At 45.3% G+C, this 18534-nt stretch overlaps 1 protein-coding gene and 1 non-coding gene across 2 annotated transcripts in view; both read right to left on the reverse strand.

Annotated features, from left to right (window-relative positions):
* LOC124796375 (max dimerization protein 1-like) overlaps positions 1-18534 on the reverse strand; it is a 721836-nt gene that overhangs the window by 154153 nt on the left and 549149 nt on the right. The gene's annotated exons all lie outside the window — the stretch shown is intronic.
* Positions 12389-12463, reverse strand: Trnat-ugu. Its single transcript has one exon. It is a non-coding gene; the product is annotated as a tRNA-Thr (tRNA).

Raw genomic sequence — 18534 nt, forward strand, 5'->3', positions numbered from 1 at the left:
AGAGCGTTTGCTTTTCTGGTGAATCTAGTTATAACATAGCGTCTGACTAGAAGTGGTTATAATTAAATTTCCGCTATTCGAGCCAGTGCAGACGAAAAACTGTTTAGCGTGTGGGTGCCCAACTTTATAGAAATGATGTTCAGGCTGTGCGCTGTAGGATTTGCGTTGTAAGCGGTGTCAGTGTTCTCAGGCGCCGACAATGGTACGGCGACATACGGGTGAAACATAAGCATCCGTGTGAATTACAACTGCAGACAGTCAACGTGGGTCTGGGCAAGGTGAGCGGGGCTTTACTCTTAAAGCTGTTTTATCGGAATAACAGCATTAGTGCTGCTACTCTTCGCGAGCATTGAGGCATTGCACTGGGGTTGAAGACATGGTTCGCACGTTCGAATTATCTGGCGATTTGCGAATTACTCCTAGGAAAGGCCGATAGCCAATTGCGCCACAAACTGTTGAAGTCACTTTTGCCATGGGTGAGAAAACTGGACGTAACATGCCATCTTCTAGTAGTGCATGCGGTATGTTACGACAGCTGAACATAACATGGTCCACCGTTCGATAAGTGCTTCGAACAATTGTGGAACGGTATGTCTAGAGCGGTTCCAGGCTGTCGTGCATGCAGATGGTCGTCACACTGAGCAATGTTTGTAACCTGGAGCCGGCCGTTTTGGCCGAGCGGTTCTAGGCGCTTCAGTCTGTAATCGCGCAACCGCTACGGTCGCAGGTTCGAATCCTGCCTCGGGCATGGATGCGTGTGATGTCCTTAGGTTAGTTAGGTTTAAGTAGTTCTAAGTTCTATCACTTGTTTTTCATGGGGGCCTCTCGAGTAGTGGAAGTTTAATTATAATCCATAGTGTACTTACTAGAAACAGGTTCAAACTGTTTGGATCTTAGAACGTAGTAGCGCTACTGCATCAAACTGCTACAATAATTTGCATGGGATGGTTTTGCAATGTCTACCTTCTGGGGGTGGGGGAGGGATGGGGGGGGGGGGGGGTGCATTTTGTAGGGCAAACAGGATTTGAATATATATCTGCCCCCACTTCCCACCTGCACACACACACACACACACACACACACACACACACACACACACACACACACACACACACACACACCACGGAAGGGATTTCAGGTTGTACGCTACGCGTAACAGCGGCAAATTATACAACATGATGAGGATGCAAACTTGACAAATCTTCTCAAGAACTACTCAAACGTGCATTTTGTAAGCCATCTCCTCCGTGAGCGAATTTTACAGTTTCTTAGGTTATGAACTTCAGATTGGGATGCGCCTCCCAGACGGCTACATTAATCAAACTGTTGTATTTCAAATCGCTCTGGAGTTAACAGCAGAGACTAATTACAGGGCCTGGCCGCATGGTTCAGGGCCTTTGGCTGTTCAGTACAAAATATCAAGTCAGAGATCTTCAGCCGTCTGTATTTCCAATTTTATTTTTTCAACCAGTTTCGGAGATTCAGTATACCATCTTCAGGTTCCCTGATCGACGCGTATGAGGAATCCAACCTCACGTGGAGTCACAATAGGGGGACAACATTCAGTAACTACAGCATTCAGTAACTGCTATCCGGAGACTTACTTTTTACACCACAATTCCTTCGTTCATTAACTGCAGTCTGCAATCGACGAACGAAGGACCCGTGTTGTTAAGAAACAAGTCTATGGACACCAGTTATTGAATGCTGGCGGCTATTTCGATTGCACGTGAAGCTAGATTCCTCATACACGTCGATCAGGGGACTGGAAGATGTGACGAAGTGCCGAAACTGGTAGCTTACATAAAATTGGAAATACAGAAGGCTGAAGGTGCTACTGATTTGAAATATTAATCGTATAATAGTAGAACGACATGGGGTTTCTGACTTTTTATTTATTCACTTCCCAGTCTTTGCACCAAGCACTGATCGTTTTCCAGTCTCTCGCATGCACTACACCCTTCTAACTACGTGACCCTTGTTTACAACTGGATGGTCAAACACACCGATCAGTAACGCTGCTACCACCATTGTTCGACATATGCCAGCTACTACTTCCGCTTCGGACGAGGTCTTCCCACTAAACAACGACGTTGAGAGTCGGTCTGGTCGGGAACCTGCAGCCCAGTCGCCTACTGGTCACGATAAAGACAAAGTACGTATTACTATTTACTACACTAGAGTGCGACAGCTGCCTGGTGGTAGATTCGCCGGCATGGGAAACAACGGCAGTGAGCAGCTGGCGGCCGCTCCGCTCCGGCGTCTAGAAAGCGAGTGGCGGCGGCAGCAGCGCGGGCCGTTTCGTGCTGAGCGACGCCCACCGCTGGCCGTATTTCACAAGCCGTGCCGTGCCGCGCGGCACCGCGGCGGTGCAACGACCCGCGCCCAGCCTCGCCTCACCCGTGTCCCATAGCGCCCGCGTCCCAGCGCTGTCCTCTTTGTGGCCTTCCTCCTCAGCAGCACCGGCGGCGGCTTCACGCGAATTGACGATATTACCAAACGGCTAATACGGTCAATCGCAGTTCCAATTGCTGGCTGCCTATATAACGGCTTTCAGGGGGGGGGGGGGGGGGCAACAAAAATTTGATTTTCTTTATTTCGTATAATTATTGGGCGAATTTAAAACTTGAAAATGCTGTCCTGACCTATTTATTCAAGAGGTGCAATACTACGTGAAAATTTCTAACACAATAACTCAAATATTAAATTTAGAAACTGTGTATACCTCTTGAGGCGGGGCAACTCACAGCACGCAGATTGCCCGAGCTGGGTGTATCAAAGAGAAGCATCCAATTTTAAAAAAAATCATAACTATTACGTTATTTGAGATACGCACGTGAACAACGTACTGTTGGAAAGAGCAAACTCTCGAGTTTTACATGGTTCCCGCTAGGTAGCAGCAGTGTGCGCCCATTTCTCTTCTACTAAAAATTGTGTCGGGACAACAGAAAGCGTTTTGTCTTCTACGTTTTGCACAGTGCGGGTCAGTAATAACTGTTCAGCGTGACTTTCGTACTAGGTATGGTGTGGATCCACCTCCAGCACAGAGCATAAGACGATGGCATGGCGCATGTAGTATTAAAAAGTAACTAACATAAAACGTACGAAAATATAACAGCGTGTACTATACCCACTGCAATCACGGAGCAATCAGTAGCTTACAAAACATTTTTTCGACCAATAATTGAACACTGCTACTCGATCTGATATCCATACTTGATAGGAAGATCCAAACAAGAGCAACGCTTTTCGTCACAGTTTCACTCACTAAACGCGAGAATACCAAAGAGGTGCTCAACCCACTCCAGAAGCAGACGCTGCAAGAGAGGTATTGTCCAATAAAATGTGAAACTTATGTTAAAATTCCGAGAGCGTACGTTCCTAGAATAGCCAACAGATATGCTGCCTCCTCCTACGTATACTTCGCGAAAAGATCATGAAGATAAAAACAGAGATTCGAGCTCACGCAGAGTCTCACCAACAATCTTTCTTCCTGAGTGTCACTCACGACAGCGTCAGAAAGGGGGAGGGGGACGCGACATCGGTACACAAAGTACGGTCCACCACACGCCGTAAGCTGGCTTGAGCAGTATACGTAGATGCAAGTTTCTGTTTCGTTTCCAATCAGAAATAGTGCACACTAGAACTGACTCAGCAGACGTTCGGCGAATGAGCGCTGTCCTACAATCGTTTGTGAGTGGCACAAACGATTTCGTGCAAGCTGAGAGATAAGGAGGGCGGCGAACGCAGTGGTCAGCATATAACTTGGACGAACAAAGACCACTACAACTGTTGCAAAACAGATTAAAGAGGCTAGGAATGTGAGGTCTCTTATGGTGTAAGAACGGAAAAACATGTCCGAACCAATAGTTTTACGGTTCTTTCTTGAATATTGGAAATAGTGACGGAGGTCTCCACATGTCTTGGCACGCGAACAACTGGACGACCGCGTTGAGTCTTGGCAAGAACTTTTAGATTAATTTATTTTCGGTGACGAGACTTTATTTTCCCTAAGAGCCAGAAAGTAAACTTAAAAGGATTTTGAATGGTTTTGTGTAACATATTCCAGAACGAAAAATCTACGATTTCAAATTCGAGGGTGAATACATATTGATCATGTTTGTCGCAGGCCACACGTTTTCTCTCGCAGTAGGCTTCATATCTAATTTTACCCTGAAGATCTGTAGAACGCACAAACAAGATCCCTTTAGTGTCCCAAAAAACACTGGCCGTAACCTTTCTGGCTGACGAAGTTTGTTGTGCTCCTCTTGTTTGTTTGTTCATCGGTGATAAGACCCCTCACCAATTAATGCTGTTTTCTCTCCACCTTAGCATACTAAACTCATGTCTCTCCACCGGCCACGATTCTCTTCAGTCAGCCTTCTCCTTCCACATGGTAACGAAGCAGAAAGTGAGAAGCAGTCATCCGTTCAATTTTGTGGTTCTCAGACAGGAGTTTTGGAACGCAACGAGCACAGAACTTGCTGTACCCTAATTGTTGTCAGGATCTCATGCAAAACACTTCTAGAAATCAGCGGAAAGTTATCAGAAAGGAAAAATTGCGTGATATGGCGGTTTTCACCAGGTTTTTTGTGTGTGTCATTCTTCTGTGCCAGTTCATTGTCGATCACAGACGAGCGACCACATCTACATAGATATTCCACATATCAATGTTAAGAACGTGAAAGAAGGTACTTCCGATAGGACCAATGTATTAGGGTTTATTGTCGCAGCACCATCGACGCACAATACCTTCGTTCATTACATTCGGTCCATGTAACGCACGAATTACGCGATAAATAGCAATAGTCTTGAGACTGATTCCCACTGCAAACCATGTTACAAGACCGGATTTCACATTTTACTGGATTTTAGATTTCAACTCTTATTTTGAATGGCTGCTAGCAGTCGGTTCTGCGCTTTTTCATTTATCTCTGCTATCACCTATCATCATGAAACGCGTTGACAGATTAAAACTGTGTGTCGGAAGGGGGATCGAACCCGGAACCTTGCCTCTCTAGGACAATGCTCCCGTGAGAGAAAGATTGGACGTGATGAAAGCTCAAAAGTAGTAAGACTCCTACACACAGTGAAACGAAAAATTATGTTCTACTACAACTTCAAAAGAACGACTTCAAATATTTATTAAAAATCGTGAAATAAATATAATATAAAATAAAAATATCGGCACTCGATATTGACATTTTAATATCGACATGTATCGATGGTTTATCAACAGCCATTGTTAGAACTGCTTGTCTACTATTTGTAAAACAAGGACAACATTAGGGACAGACATGCTTCAATGAGTGTGACAAGAGTAAGTAAACAACAGTTTCGTGTCCTGGTCGATTTGGAAATGTTGCTGCTTATATGGATAAATGAAAAGCAATTGCAAGGCGACACTACTGATGAGAACATCATTTGTGAGAAGGAGAAAATGATTTTCGCCAATCTCTTTAAGAAGGCGCCAGGACCAACAGCGGCCGAATAAGTTTTTAAGGGAAGCCGTAGGTGGTTCGAGAAGTTTAAGAGAAGAACCAGCATCCACAGCCTTGAGAGGCATGGCGAAGCAGCCAGCTCCGGCACAAAGAGCTCCGGCACAAAGACAGCAGAGGAATTCATCAGCAACTTCAAGATGCTCGTAGATTCTGAGTGTAATCTGCCGCAACAGGTTTTTAATTGTGACGAGACGGGTCTATTCTCGGAAACGATGCTGACGCGTACCTTTATAATACAGAGGTGAATGCACTGCCGGGTCACAAGAAAATGAAAGGCCGTCTCACACTGCTATTTTGTGCCAATGTAAGCGGCGATTTGAAAATTAAACCGTTGCCTGTTTAGCATTCAGAAACTCCACGAGCCTTTAAGAAGTGTAAGAAGAGCAGGTTAAATATGATGTGGAAGTCCAACAACAAGGCTTGTGTGACACATCACCTTTTTTGTGTTTGGATCAATGACGTGTTTGGACATTCGGTGAAAAAAATATTTGCTTGGGATGAATGTGCCACCTCATGTCTTGCCTGTTCTGGACAACGCTCTTGGCCAGTCTCCAGGCCTACAAGACCAACTCCTTGAAGAATTTTAATTCAACAAGATCCAATTTCCGCCTACATTACTACAGCCTATGGACCAGCAGGTTATTCCTAAGTGTAAGATGCTCTACACTAAAGCACTCCTCAAGCAATGCTCAAGCAATGTTTTCAGTTGATTGAAGCTGACAATCTCTCAATCAGAGAGTTTTTCGAACATCGTTGCCTGTGTCAAGATGATCGGAATGGCGTGGGAAGGGGTTACTAAAAGAACTCTCACTTCTACTTTAGACTGAGTGCACTGTCGAATGTGACTGAGGCATTTGAGTCAGTACCTGTGGAGCCTGTAGTCAACGAGATTGTGTCTGGCCAAGAGCATGGGACTAGAAGTGGATAACAATGATATACACTCCTGGAAATTGAAATAAGAACACCGTGAATTCATTGTCCCAGGAAGGGGAAACTTTATTGACACATTCCTGGGGTCAGATACATCACATGATCACACTGACAGAACCACAGGCACATAGACACAGGCAACAGAGCATGCACAATGTCGGCACTAGTACAGTGTATATCCACCTTTCGCAGCAATGCAGGCTGCTATTCTCCCATGGAGACGATCGTAGAGATGCTGGATGTAGTCCTGTGGAACGGCTTGCCATGCCATTTCCACCTGGCGCCTCAGTTGGACCAGCGTTCGTGCTGGACGTGCAGACCGCGGGAGACGACGCTTCATCCAGTCCCAAACATGCTCAATGGGGGACAGATCCGGAGATCTTGCTGGCCAGGGTAGTTGACGTACACCTTCTAGAGCACGTTGGGTGGCACGGGATACATGCGGACGTGCATTGTCCTGTTGGAACAGCAAGTTCCCTTGCCGGTCTAGGAATGGTAGAACGATGGGTTCGATGACGGTTTGGATGTACCGTGCACTATTCAGTGTCCCCTCGACGATCACCAGTGGTGTACGGCCAGTGTAGGAGATCGCTCCCCACACCATGATGCCGGGTGTTGGCCCTGTGTGCCTCGGTCGTATGCAGTCCTGATTGTGGCGCTCACCTGCACGGCGCCAAACACGCATACGACCATCATTGGCACCAAGGCAGAAGCGACTCTCATCGCTGAAGACGACACGTCTCCATTCGTCCCTCCATTCACGCCTGTCGCGACACCACTGGAGGCGGGCTGCACGATGTTGGGGCGTGAGCGGAAGACGGCCTAACGGTGTGCGGGACCGTAGCCCAGCTTCATGGAGACGGTTGCGAATGGTCCTCGCCGATACCCCAGGAGCAACAGTGTCCCTAATTTGCTGGGAAGTGGCGGTGCGGTCCCCTACGGCACTGCCTAGGATCCTACGGTCTTGGCGTGCATCCGTGCGTCGCTGCGGTCCGGTCCCAGGTCGACGGGCACGTGCACCTTCCGCCGACCACTGGCGAAAACATCGATGTACTGTGGAGACCTCACGCCCCACGTGTTGAGTAATTCGGCGGTACGTCCACCCGGCCCCCCTCATGCCCACTATACGCCCTCGCTCAAAGTCCGTCAACTGCACATACGGTTCACGTCCACGCTGTCGCGGCATGCTACCAGTGTTAAAGACTGCGATGGAGCTCCGTATGCCACGGCAAACTGGCTGACACTGACGGCGGCGGTGCACAAATGCTGCGCAGCTAGCGCCATTCGACGGCCAACACCGCGGTTCCTGGTGTGTCCGCTCTGCCGTGCGTGTGATCATTGCTTGTACAGCCCTCTCGCAGTGTCCGGAGCAAGTATGGTGGGTCTGACACACCGGTGTCAATGTGTTCTTTTTTCCATTTCCAGGAGTGTAGATCAGCTTGTGGAAGATCACAACCAATAAATTACTACCGAAGAGATTATGGAGTTGAAGCGTGTTTCACAGCACGAAGTTGTGAAGACAATGAGGAGGAGGAGGAGGAGGATGAGGAGGAGAAGGGGGCGGTAAAAGCAAAGCAGCAATCTTCTGGCGCAATTAAAATGCTGGAAGCTTGGAAATCGGTTACATCGTACATTGAAAATCATCATCCCAATAAAGCAGTGGCTAAGGGCGCTACAAACTGGACGATAATGCTATGTCGCTTATTTGCCAAGTGTTGAAGTGTCGGCAGAAACAAATGACTATAGATAGCTTCCTCGTAAAAAAGAATTAGTTGTTGCTGTCTTCAGTTCAAAGACTTGTTTGATGCAGATCTCAGTGTTACTCTATCCCGTGCAAGCTTCTTCATCTGCTGTAATCTATACCCTTCTGAATCTGCTTAGTGTATTCATCTCTTGGTCTCCCTCTACGATTTTTACTCTCTACGTTTCCCTCCACCACTAAAATAGCGAACCCTTGATGCCTCAAAACATGTCCTAACAACTGAGCCTTTCTTCTAGTCAAGTTATGCCAGAACTTCCTCTTCTTCCTAATTCTATTCAGTACTTCCTCATTAGTTACATGATCCACCCAGCCAATCTTCAGTATTCTTCTGTAGCACCACATTTCAAAAGTTTCTATTCTCTCCCTGTCCAAACTATTTATCGTCCATATTTCACTTCCATAGACGGCTACACTCCATACAAATACTTTCAGAAAAGACTTCCTGGCACTTAAATCTATGCTCGATGTTAAATTTCTCTTTTTCATAAACGCTTTCCTTGTCCTAGCCAGTCTACATTTTATATGCTCTCTACTTCGATCATCACCAGTTATTTGCTCTCTAAATAGCAAAACTCACTCATCTATTGCTTTAAGTGTCTCATTTCCTAATCCAATTCCCTCAGAATCACCCGATTTAATTCGACTACATTCCATTATCCTCGTTTTACTTTTGTTGATGTTCATCTTACATCCTTCTTTCAAGATACTGCCCATTCCGTTCAACCGGTCTTCCAAGTCCTTTGCTGTCTCTGACAGAATTACAGTGTCATCGAAAACCTCAAGGTTTTTATTTCTTCTCATCGTATTTTAATTCCTACTCCAAATTTTTGTTCTGTTTCCTTTACTGCATGCTCAATATACAGATCGGGGATAGGCTACAACCCTGCCTCATTTCTTTCCCAACCACTGCTTCCCTTTCGTACCCTTCGACTGCCATCTGGTTTCTGTACAAATTATAAACATTCTTTCGTTCCCTGTGTTTTATCCTTGCATCTTCAGAATTCGAAATATAGTATTTCAGTCAACACTGTCAAACGGTTTCTCTAAGTCTACGAATCCTACAAATGTAGGTTTGTCTCTCCTTAACCTCTCTTCTAAGATAAATTGTAAGGTCAAAGTTATTCATCGTTAATAATTAAGTACATAACACTGTATGTATAATTTTCTTTGAATACGTGGCATGAATAAGACAAAACTCTTAGTACTTTTTCTGCATGGAACACATTATCGTATTTTACATTAATTTATAGGGGATAAATTGTTTCGCTTAACGAGTATGATTCTGGAACGAATTACGCTCGCTATGCGAGGTTCCACTGTATATGGAAAACACCCAGACGAATAAGAAGAAGAATAAGAATAAGAAGGGAGACAATGATAGGACACCAGGAAAGAACGTCCTTGGTACTAGAGGGAGCTGTAGAGGGTAAAAACTGTACGGGGAAACTGAGATTGGAATAAATGAAGAGATTGGCACTAAATAATAATTCGTAGGCGGCAGCAGCAAATCAGTCAGAAAGCTGACGACTGTAAAAAAGGTCATATTATAACTGCCCACATAATAAGCTGTGATTGTGAAGAATTAATAAAGAAATATAATTGGCACAAACTGCCTACGAGAAGCAGACGTGCGTGTAACGACTCGTTTCAAGCAACAGCAAAACTGAACTTCGAGTCTCGTAGTATATTCTATTACTCACAAGGGAACCTCCCCGTCGCAACCCCCTCAGATTTAGTTATAAGTTGGCACTGTGGATAGGCCTTGAAAAACTGAACACAGATTAATCGAGAAAACAGGAAGAAGTTGTGTGGAACTATGAAAAAATAAGCACAAAATACAAACTGAGTAGTCCATGTGCAAGATATGCAACATCAAGGTAGTATGTGCTCAGGAGCGCCGTGATCCCGTGGTTAGCGTGAGCAGCTGCGAAACGAGAGGTCCTTGGTTCAAGTCTTCCCTCGAGTGAAAAGTTAATTTTTTTTATTTTCAGACAATTATTATCTGACAAACTTTTATGTTTTCATCATTTTTTTGTAGTGGTTATCACATCCACAAGAAAACCTAATTCGGGCACGGTAGAAGAATCTTATTACCCATTCGCCAAGTGTACAAGTTAGGTGGGTCGACAACATATTCCTGTAATGTGATGCACATGCCGTCACCAGTGTCGTATAAATATATCAGACGTGTTTTCCTGTGGAGGAATCGGTTGACCTATGACCTTGCGATCAAATGTTTTCTGTTCCCATTGGAGAGGCACGTCCTTTCGTCTACTAACTGCACGGTTTTGCGGTGCGGTCGCAAAACACAGACAACTAAACTTATCACAGTGAACAGAGACGTCAATGAACGAACGGACATATCATAACTTTGCGAAAATAAAGAACGTAAACTTGTCACTCGAGGGAAGACTTGGACCAAGGTCTTCTCGTTCCGCAGCTACTCACGCTAACCACGAGACCACGGCGCTCTTGAACCTACACTATCCTTGATGTTTCCTATCATGCGCATGGACTACTGAGATTGTATATTTTGCTTATTTTTTCAAAAAATGGTTCAAATGGCTCTGAGCACTATGGGACTTAACTTCTGAGGTCATCAGTCCCCTAGAACTTAGAACTACTTAAACTTAACTAACCTAAGGACATCACACATATCCATGCCCGAGGCAGGATTCGAACCCGCGACCGTAGCGGTCGCGCGGTTCCATATTTTTTCATAGTTCCACACAACTTCTTCCTGTTTTCTCGACTGATCTGTGTTCAGTTTTTCAAGGCCTATCCACTGCGCCAACTTATAACTAAATCTGAGGGGGGGTGCGATGGGGAGGTTCGCTTGTCAGTAACTATTTCGTACGATACCCAACAGTTCAAATGAGAGGGCAGTGAGAACGCGGAGGACGGAGCGGCCAGTGCGACCGTGCCCGGCACCTGCGCCGCACGCCACATGCAGGCACACCCCCGGCGGCGTCCGTGGGACGGTCCCGGCGCGTCATTGATCGACGCGGCCCGCAGAGCTGGCGGCCGGTTAATTGCCTCATTGGCAGCGAGCGCGTGTATCTGATTTCCACAGCGCGCCGCATTGTGCCCGGTGCAGGCGGGACGAGACGCTGCGCGACGGTCCGTCAGCCGCCAGCCGCGCCTTTGCCTCTCCCGGCCACCTGCGCTCTGGCCTTTGTTGCGTGCGCGCGTGCGTGGTCGCGCTCCAGCGCTCCGCTTTGTTCCGCGGCGCGCGCAGCCCAGCCTGCCACAGTGCTGTGCCGCTTCTCTTGTCTGGAACGGACACGAGAATGGCAGCAACAGCCCAGCAACTGGTTCACACAGAAGAACCTTACCCTCAATCTCAAAATGACTCATATAGTCTGCGGCAAAGAAACTCGATTTGAAAGACCAATAACACGACAAAGTGTTTGACTACGATTGTAATGTCCTCCTTTGTACGAAGTCTAGGCCTTAGGGAAACACAGTGACCGTCTTGTAATTTCCGCCCACGGCACACTGGTAGTATCATGACGGGTTTCGGATTACTACCAAGTCAACTGAGAAAGCTCGGCGAAGCGCCCATAATGAAAACTTACGAGGGTGGTTTGATGAATCTGGTAAAAACGCAAGAAAAAAATGTTTGTTTCGTAAACAGCTCACCTTACTCTTATCGACAAAGTCTCCTTTGAGGGATATACACTTGGTCCAGCGATCCTCCAGCTTTGCATCCCATCGGAAAAATAGGTTCTGTCAAACTCTGCAAAATACCCGTGGAGTGAAACTCTCACTTCATTTGATGAAAATTTCTTCGCAGCAAGCCAAAGTTACGGAACAGGAATAAGTCACTAGACTAAGTTTGGTGAATAGGGTCGATGAGGAATCAGTTCACAGCCCAATTCACGCACTTTTGCCATTGCATGTGTCGGATGCTGCATTATCCTGGACAAAGGTCATTTTTTTAGCGCGCCAATCTTGGTCTTTTTTCAGCCAACGCAAGTTTCGATCTATCCAACAATGAAGCACAATGTTTCAATTATAGTTTTGACTTTTTCCAAGTAATCTGTGAGGGCTATACTTTATTAGACATTCCATGGCACTGTGTTGAAATATATGAAGATGGCATCTGTCTCTCTAGAATGAAATTATAATTAAATCAAGACCCTAAGCTGCCGACAGGTGTTGATATACATCAACGGGGACAGTTGAAAATGTGTGCCCCGACCGGGATTCGAACCCGGGATCTCCTGCTTACATGGCACACGCTCTATCCATCTGAGCCACCGAGGGCACAGAGGATAATGTAAATGCAGGGATTTATCCCTTGCACACTCCCCGTGAGACCCACATTCCCAACTTAATGTCCACAAATTACATTAGCAGTGCTCCTGCCCATTACACTCATTACTCGCGGCAGACAATCTTACCGAGTCACGTAAGAGTTCGGGCAATGCGTGTGCATCCGCACAGAAGGTCAACAGTTATAGGCTAACAGGCCTTCTGCATACAAGAAGAAGCCTTCCCTTTGGCACACTGCTACTTCAGTGAAGTATTGTACGATCTCAAGAGGTCGGCAACAAGTGATGAAACAAAAATGCTATCTGACCGAAGACTTCCAATTTTTGCCGGTTCCTGCCTGTCATTGCAGACGTGACTTTGGAGGAAGCAAGCCAAGAAGGTGGAAGGGAAAAAGTAAGTAATTTACCCCTCCAGCCAGTACTTTGCTTCGCCGATCTACGGCTGGTATGATATATGCTGCAAATAAAAAAAATTCTAAAATAAGTCTTCCGTGATGACTAATAATATTACGTGAATTGTTAGTCGTTGAGATGATACAAAACGTAGGCTAGCACAAAATCGTTTCTGAAATCGAGGAATTTGTCAACGTCGAATATAAATCTAAGAGTAAAAAGGACTTTCCTGAAGGTATCTGTATGGAACATGTCTTCCACTCAAGTGAAACATGGGTGATGAAATGGAATGATCGTTTGGTACGAGGGTTGTCCAGAAAGTTAAGTTCCAATCGGTCGCGAAATGGAAACCACTGGGAAAATCCGGTAAAGCTTTGCACAGATATGTTGGGCAGTGTCTCTAGTATGCCTGTCGATCGTGTCGCGTCGCTCTTTTCGGTTTTGAGTGAACAGTCATTACGTAAAGATGCGTAGAGAATAGCGTCTCCGCCAAGTATGAGGATCTGGTTAGAGATTTCGCCTGTGTCATGCAGCCCACATAACACATCTGTCGAGCAGTTCCTTCTTCATGCCAATTCTCTGCCGCACACTGCAGGGGCAATGAAGACGCTCCTGCAGAGTTTCCGATGAGAAGTGTTTGATCACCTACAATAAGTCCGTAACTGGTTCCCCCTGAGTCTCATCTCTACTCACAAAAACCGCTAGCTATGAAGACAAAATTTTTCCACAGACAACGAGCTGCAGACCAGTGCAGATAACTGGCCGGAAGCACAGGCGGCTGCTTTCTATGACGAGGATACTGGAAAGTTGATACAACACTACGACAAAACTCGAAGTTGGAGCGCCGACTATGTAGAGAAGTAGGTGTAAGGTGTACCTAACTGTTGCAAATAAAACGTTTCTGGTTTTCACTGTGGTTTCCATTTCGCGACCGATCGGAACTTACTTTCTGGACAACTCTGGCATTATTAGCCGAGATAGTTCGGTCGCTTAATGCAAGTCTTTCTATTTGAAGCCACTCCGGCGACTTGTCTGTCGTTGATGAGATGAAATGATGGCAACACGAACACCCAGTCCCCAAGCAGAGGAATTCACCAATCAGACCGGTAACCGTACTCGCGACCCAGGGATCAAATCGAATTGAGGAAAAAAGAAGTACGTAGCATAACTTTACTGAATGAAGGGATGAGACATCTAGGATTCGTCAATTTGATAATGGAAGAAATTGTGGAGGGTAAAAATTGCAAGGAGACACGAAGGCTTGAATACAACAAGCAGGTTCAAATGGACGTAGGTTGTGGGAGTTATGCCGAAATGAAGAGGCACGCACAGCATAGACTGGCGCGGAGAGCTGCATCGAAGCAGTCTTCGGACTGAACACAACAACGGTACGAAGTGCCAGTAGATAGCTTTAGTATCTTCATTTAATCTGAAGCTTCACTGTCGGTGGTCACTGGTTGCATTACTAAAGCACCTGGTGTCGGAAGACCACTACAGGCAACCCTTACTAATGCATTAGGCATTCTGTTCTTACTCTAGCTCGAATGAAACTCATGACACACGCAAAAGCTTCGAAAGCCTCACATCTCTTTAATAAACACTTAACTCATATACGTCTTAATTCTCACTTGAAGGTCGCGGTCTCTATCAGTCGTAGCCATATGGACCATTGTATAATAGCTGCCATAATTAATCATATGAAGAGTTTGTTTCACATTTAATTAAAAAAATATACAATTTGTAATTTATTTGCTACAACAATACATTAATTTTTTGTGTACTATGTTTTTCATCAACAGAGATCATCAACTTATATTTTAATAATAATATTTCATTTTTATTGCACTTCTTTACAAAATTGTAAAAAATTACAGGAAGCTACGTTTACAGGTGGAGGGGTGCGCAGTGCTGGCAGTTCTGCCACGGAGCAGTATCACCTCGGTATGTTCTCCCTTATTTACACTTTGAGCGCCTCTCTGGCCTCTTCAGTTCAAGTGTACCAGGGAACGTACTCAAAATCACCTCATGACTTGGCAGTAAAACTAAATCTTGTGTGACCTAAGGCTGGAAAAAAAATACTTAACCGTGTTTCTACATAGCTTTAAACTTATAATTATCTGTTTCTGTAAGTGATATCCGGCAAAAGAACACCAGAGTGAGTCCCCTTCACACTGAAAGGGTGGAGTGCATTGTGGGGATTGGGGTTCAACTAGTTGTTACTTTTTGAAGAAAAGTAGTGTGCAGTAATAGTCGATTCTTATATACCATTCTTTCCACTGTCTTGAATAAACAGTGCAATGCATTTCAAATGGTGGCATTCAAAGAGACCGTCAAAGGAACGGGACGTCAACGTCAAGGATTCTTGGGGTAAAAGTTCAGACATTGTCATTCGTAAGGGGAGATAGGCGTCGTCTGCTAACATCGGAAGTCAACCTTTTCTGCCGCAGTCACTCGGTTATGGTAGTGAATTTTGTGTCTTCTTAGTCTTTATTATATTTCAATAAAAACTTCCTCAGTGTTTTACCGTGACGTGTGCAATAAAACTGCCAGCATTTTCACCGATACTGTGCGGATATACACACGGAAGGATTTTATTAAAGTGGACTTCGCCGCAAAAGCCTACGTTCTTTGTTTTATTGTTTGCTTTGTTTTCGTTACGTATTGCAGAAGTTCCGTGACGACTTCAATAGTTTTCGTACGACCGTTCTGTCACAAAAGAAGCAAAATATCTGATAGCGAAAAATGATTTAGGTTTTATAATACCTACACAAAGAAGAAGCCTACAATATTCACAAAGAAGGATGATGAAACAATACTCATTAAAAATATTTTAGTAGGGAAAATGTCACTTTCTGTTAAAAGAGAGATACACAATTGTTTGTGACGGAACGTATTTTCCCGGACAAACAAATGTCCATTTTCTGACATACCTAGAGGCGACAGTTTTCCTATTCTTTCACTTTTCAGCAGAGTGGAAATTTTAACATACAACATTTGTTAAGCATATCCGTTGTGAATTTTGTTTTCATTACTAATAAACGAACACAGCTAGGTCCTTAATACCTATACTAAAGTCGGACTTGTCTATGGATGGTATCTCGCACCACCATTTGACACTGGGATAAGCAAAGTGACGTAGCGACGACGATCCCTCTAGTGCGAATACAGCTGCATTTGATGTTGACGTGAGATTCCGTACCACCGACATCCAGCATATTCGACCTTCACTCGAATTCTGAAATTCGGTCGACTCTTTCACGCGTAGCGCTGGTTATGCATGCTATAGCTTGTGATTATACTTCGGCGCCGGCCGGTGTGGCCGAGCGGTTCTAGGCGCTTCAGTCTGGAACCGCGCGACCGCTACGGTCGCAGGTTCGAATCCTGCCTCGGGCATGGATGTGTGTGATGTCCTTAGGTTAGTTAGGTTTAAATAGTTTTAAGTTCCAGTGGACTGATGACCTCAGATGTTAAGTCCCATAGTGCTCAGAACCATTTGAACCATTTTTATACTTCGGCAAGTGTGCAAAGGTACCTGGACGCTAAGTGTAAACAATCCATTTTAGATATCAATGTAAAAAGTGTCTCAAGGAAGCTAACTAAATCTGGCAAACGCGCCAGTCACGGAATATTGCCCCCTCAAAGACATCACGCGCCTGGGATACTTTTCCCGAAAAACAGGCATTGCAGCTTGCGCTGAGAGTGTCTTGAGACGCCATCTGGGTGAAAGCACACATTCTCGATATCAATCTGCACAAGTCTGTGGGAAAAAGTCAGTCTTGTTGACAAATGGCTGAGAAATCGAAATTACTACTCGCTTGTTTTCCAACAAAGAAAAATTAACGACAAATCAACTCCACTCTCGAAAAAGCACATTGAATGAAGGGACTTCTCTCATGAAGTTGTTTGGCATTGTTAGCATTTCAGTAGCGTACCTTTTATGTATTAACGCACACACAGCCAAGTGAAAGCGTGCTTCGTTCGCTAAAGAAAACCAGCATATAGTGAGGAAACTTTACAAGCAGCTATTCACATAAATTTTACGATTAACCAACTCGCGTGCATCACAGCCAACTTGTATATGTGGAAATAAAAGCCATCACGAAGAATTTGCGTCACAGAGCGATCATAGAGGCGAAGGGCAGATGCACAGGGTGGTAACACCACTCTCTTTCTTCGCACACTTCCTGTTACTCTGAAGGTGTCCGTGAAAGTATTTCGCATTCAAAATAAAACGTGACTTCAGCTTCTTATCGCTGTGTGTATCGTAGTAAAAACAATTAAGGTTTGGAAAATAGGAGAGCGCTACTGGCAGAAATAAGGCTGTGAGGAGGGACCCTGAGTCGTGCGTGGATTTGCCAGTCTCCAGGTTCGACTCCCGATCGAGCTAACAGTGTTAACGTGGCAGGAAATTTCAAGTTGAAGCGATGTCAACCCCGTCAAGCACAGCTTTTCATCTTGCCCTCATTTTTGGGATCAATACCAATAAAACAATGATCATGACTTAAATAGTGAGCGTTTGAGGAACGAAAACACGTATGCGTAAAGAAAGTGCTTTGAAGCTCGAAAATATCCATGCAGGGGGGTCGTCAGTAACGAGCGTTTTAAGAACGTAATATCAAGAACGCGTGCTACGTCTCTTAGCAACCATGGACAATACACTGAAAGTTAAGTAACTGCCGGCCCCTGGAATGATGTCTGTGGTTTGGTCAACGCAACAGACTTTTCCTCGCGGCGCGCTTATTCCCAAACGAGAGCTGGGGGAACCGACTTGGGCCACAGCGGGAGCCCGGCCGCACAAGTTTCCGCCCGGCTGGCGGTAACCGAAAGTTCGCCGACTGTGTTCCGGTAGCCGTATAAGTGGCAATCGGAGCCCCACAACTGAGTGCGGCCGACGGGAAAGTTGGTGGACCTGTACGGTAATTAGCAGTTTCCGCTGGCAGCTCTAGCAACGGCCGTGAGACGACAAGGACTAAATTACCGCGTCACCTACCGGCGCAGCCCAGTCCGGCTCAGTCAGCCGTCTTCCGCTCACCGCCACTCACACCGCTGACATGCCATCTGCATCACTGTCGAGTGTAGTGTATTACCGCAATAGAATTAACCGCCAAGCGTGACTTTTCTCGTAACTGTAGGGAATGCAGCCACTAAGACCTACTTCCATCCCACCGCTGTATTACTTATATTAACACTAATATTTCTAATATCAGTCACAATTTATTGGCTCTTTACAGTGAGGTGACAGAAGTCATGGGATACCTCCTAACATCGTACGGACCTACTTTTGCCCGGCGTAGAGCAGCAAATCGACGTGGCATAGACTCAACAAATCGTTGGAAGTCCCCTGTATAAATCATTCGCTGGAATTGCCTAAAGTTCTTCAAACCCATCACAAATCGTTGTCTGGGAACATGAAATCCATGAATGACTGCAAATAGTCTCCAAGTAGCAGAACATAACAATTTCCAGTCAATGATCGGTTTATTGGACTACAATACCCAGTCCATTCCACGTTAAGTCAGGCCACACAATTATGGAGCCACCACCAGATTGCTCAGTGCCTTATGGACAACCTGGACCTATGGCTTTGTGGATCTGCACCACACTCTATTCCTACAATCAGCTCTTACCAACTGAAATCGGGACTCATGTGACTAGGTAACGGTTTTCCAGT

The sequence above is a fragment of the Schistocerca piceifrons genome, chromosome 4, assembly GCF_021461385.2.
Source record: "Schistocerca piceifrons isolate TAMUIC-IGC-003096 chromosome 4, iqSchPice1.1, whole genome shotgun sequence".
NCBI classification, from domain to species: Eukaryota; Metazoa; Arthropoda; class Insecta; order Orthoptera; family Acrididae; genus Schistocerca; species Schistocerca piceifrons.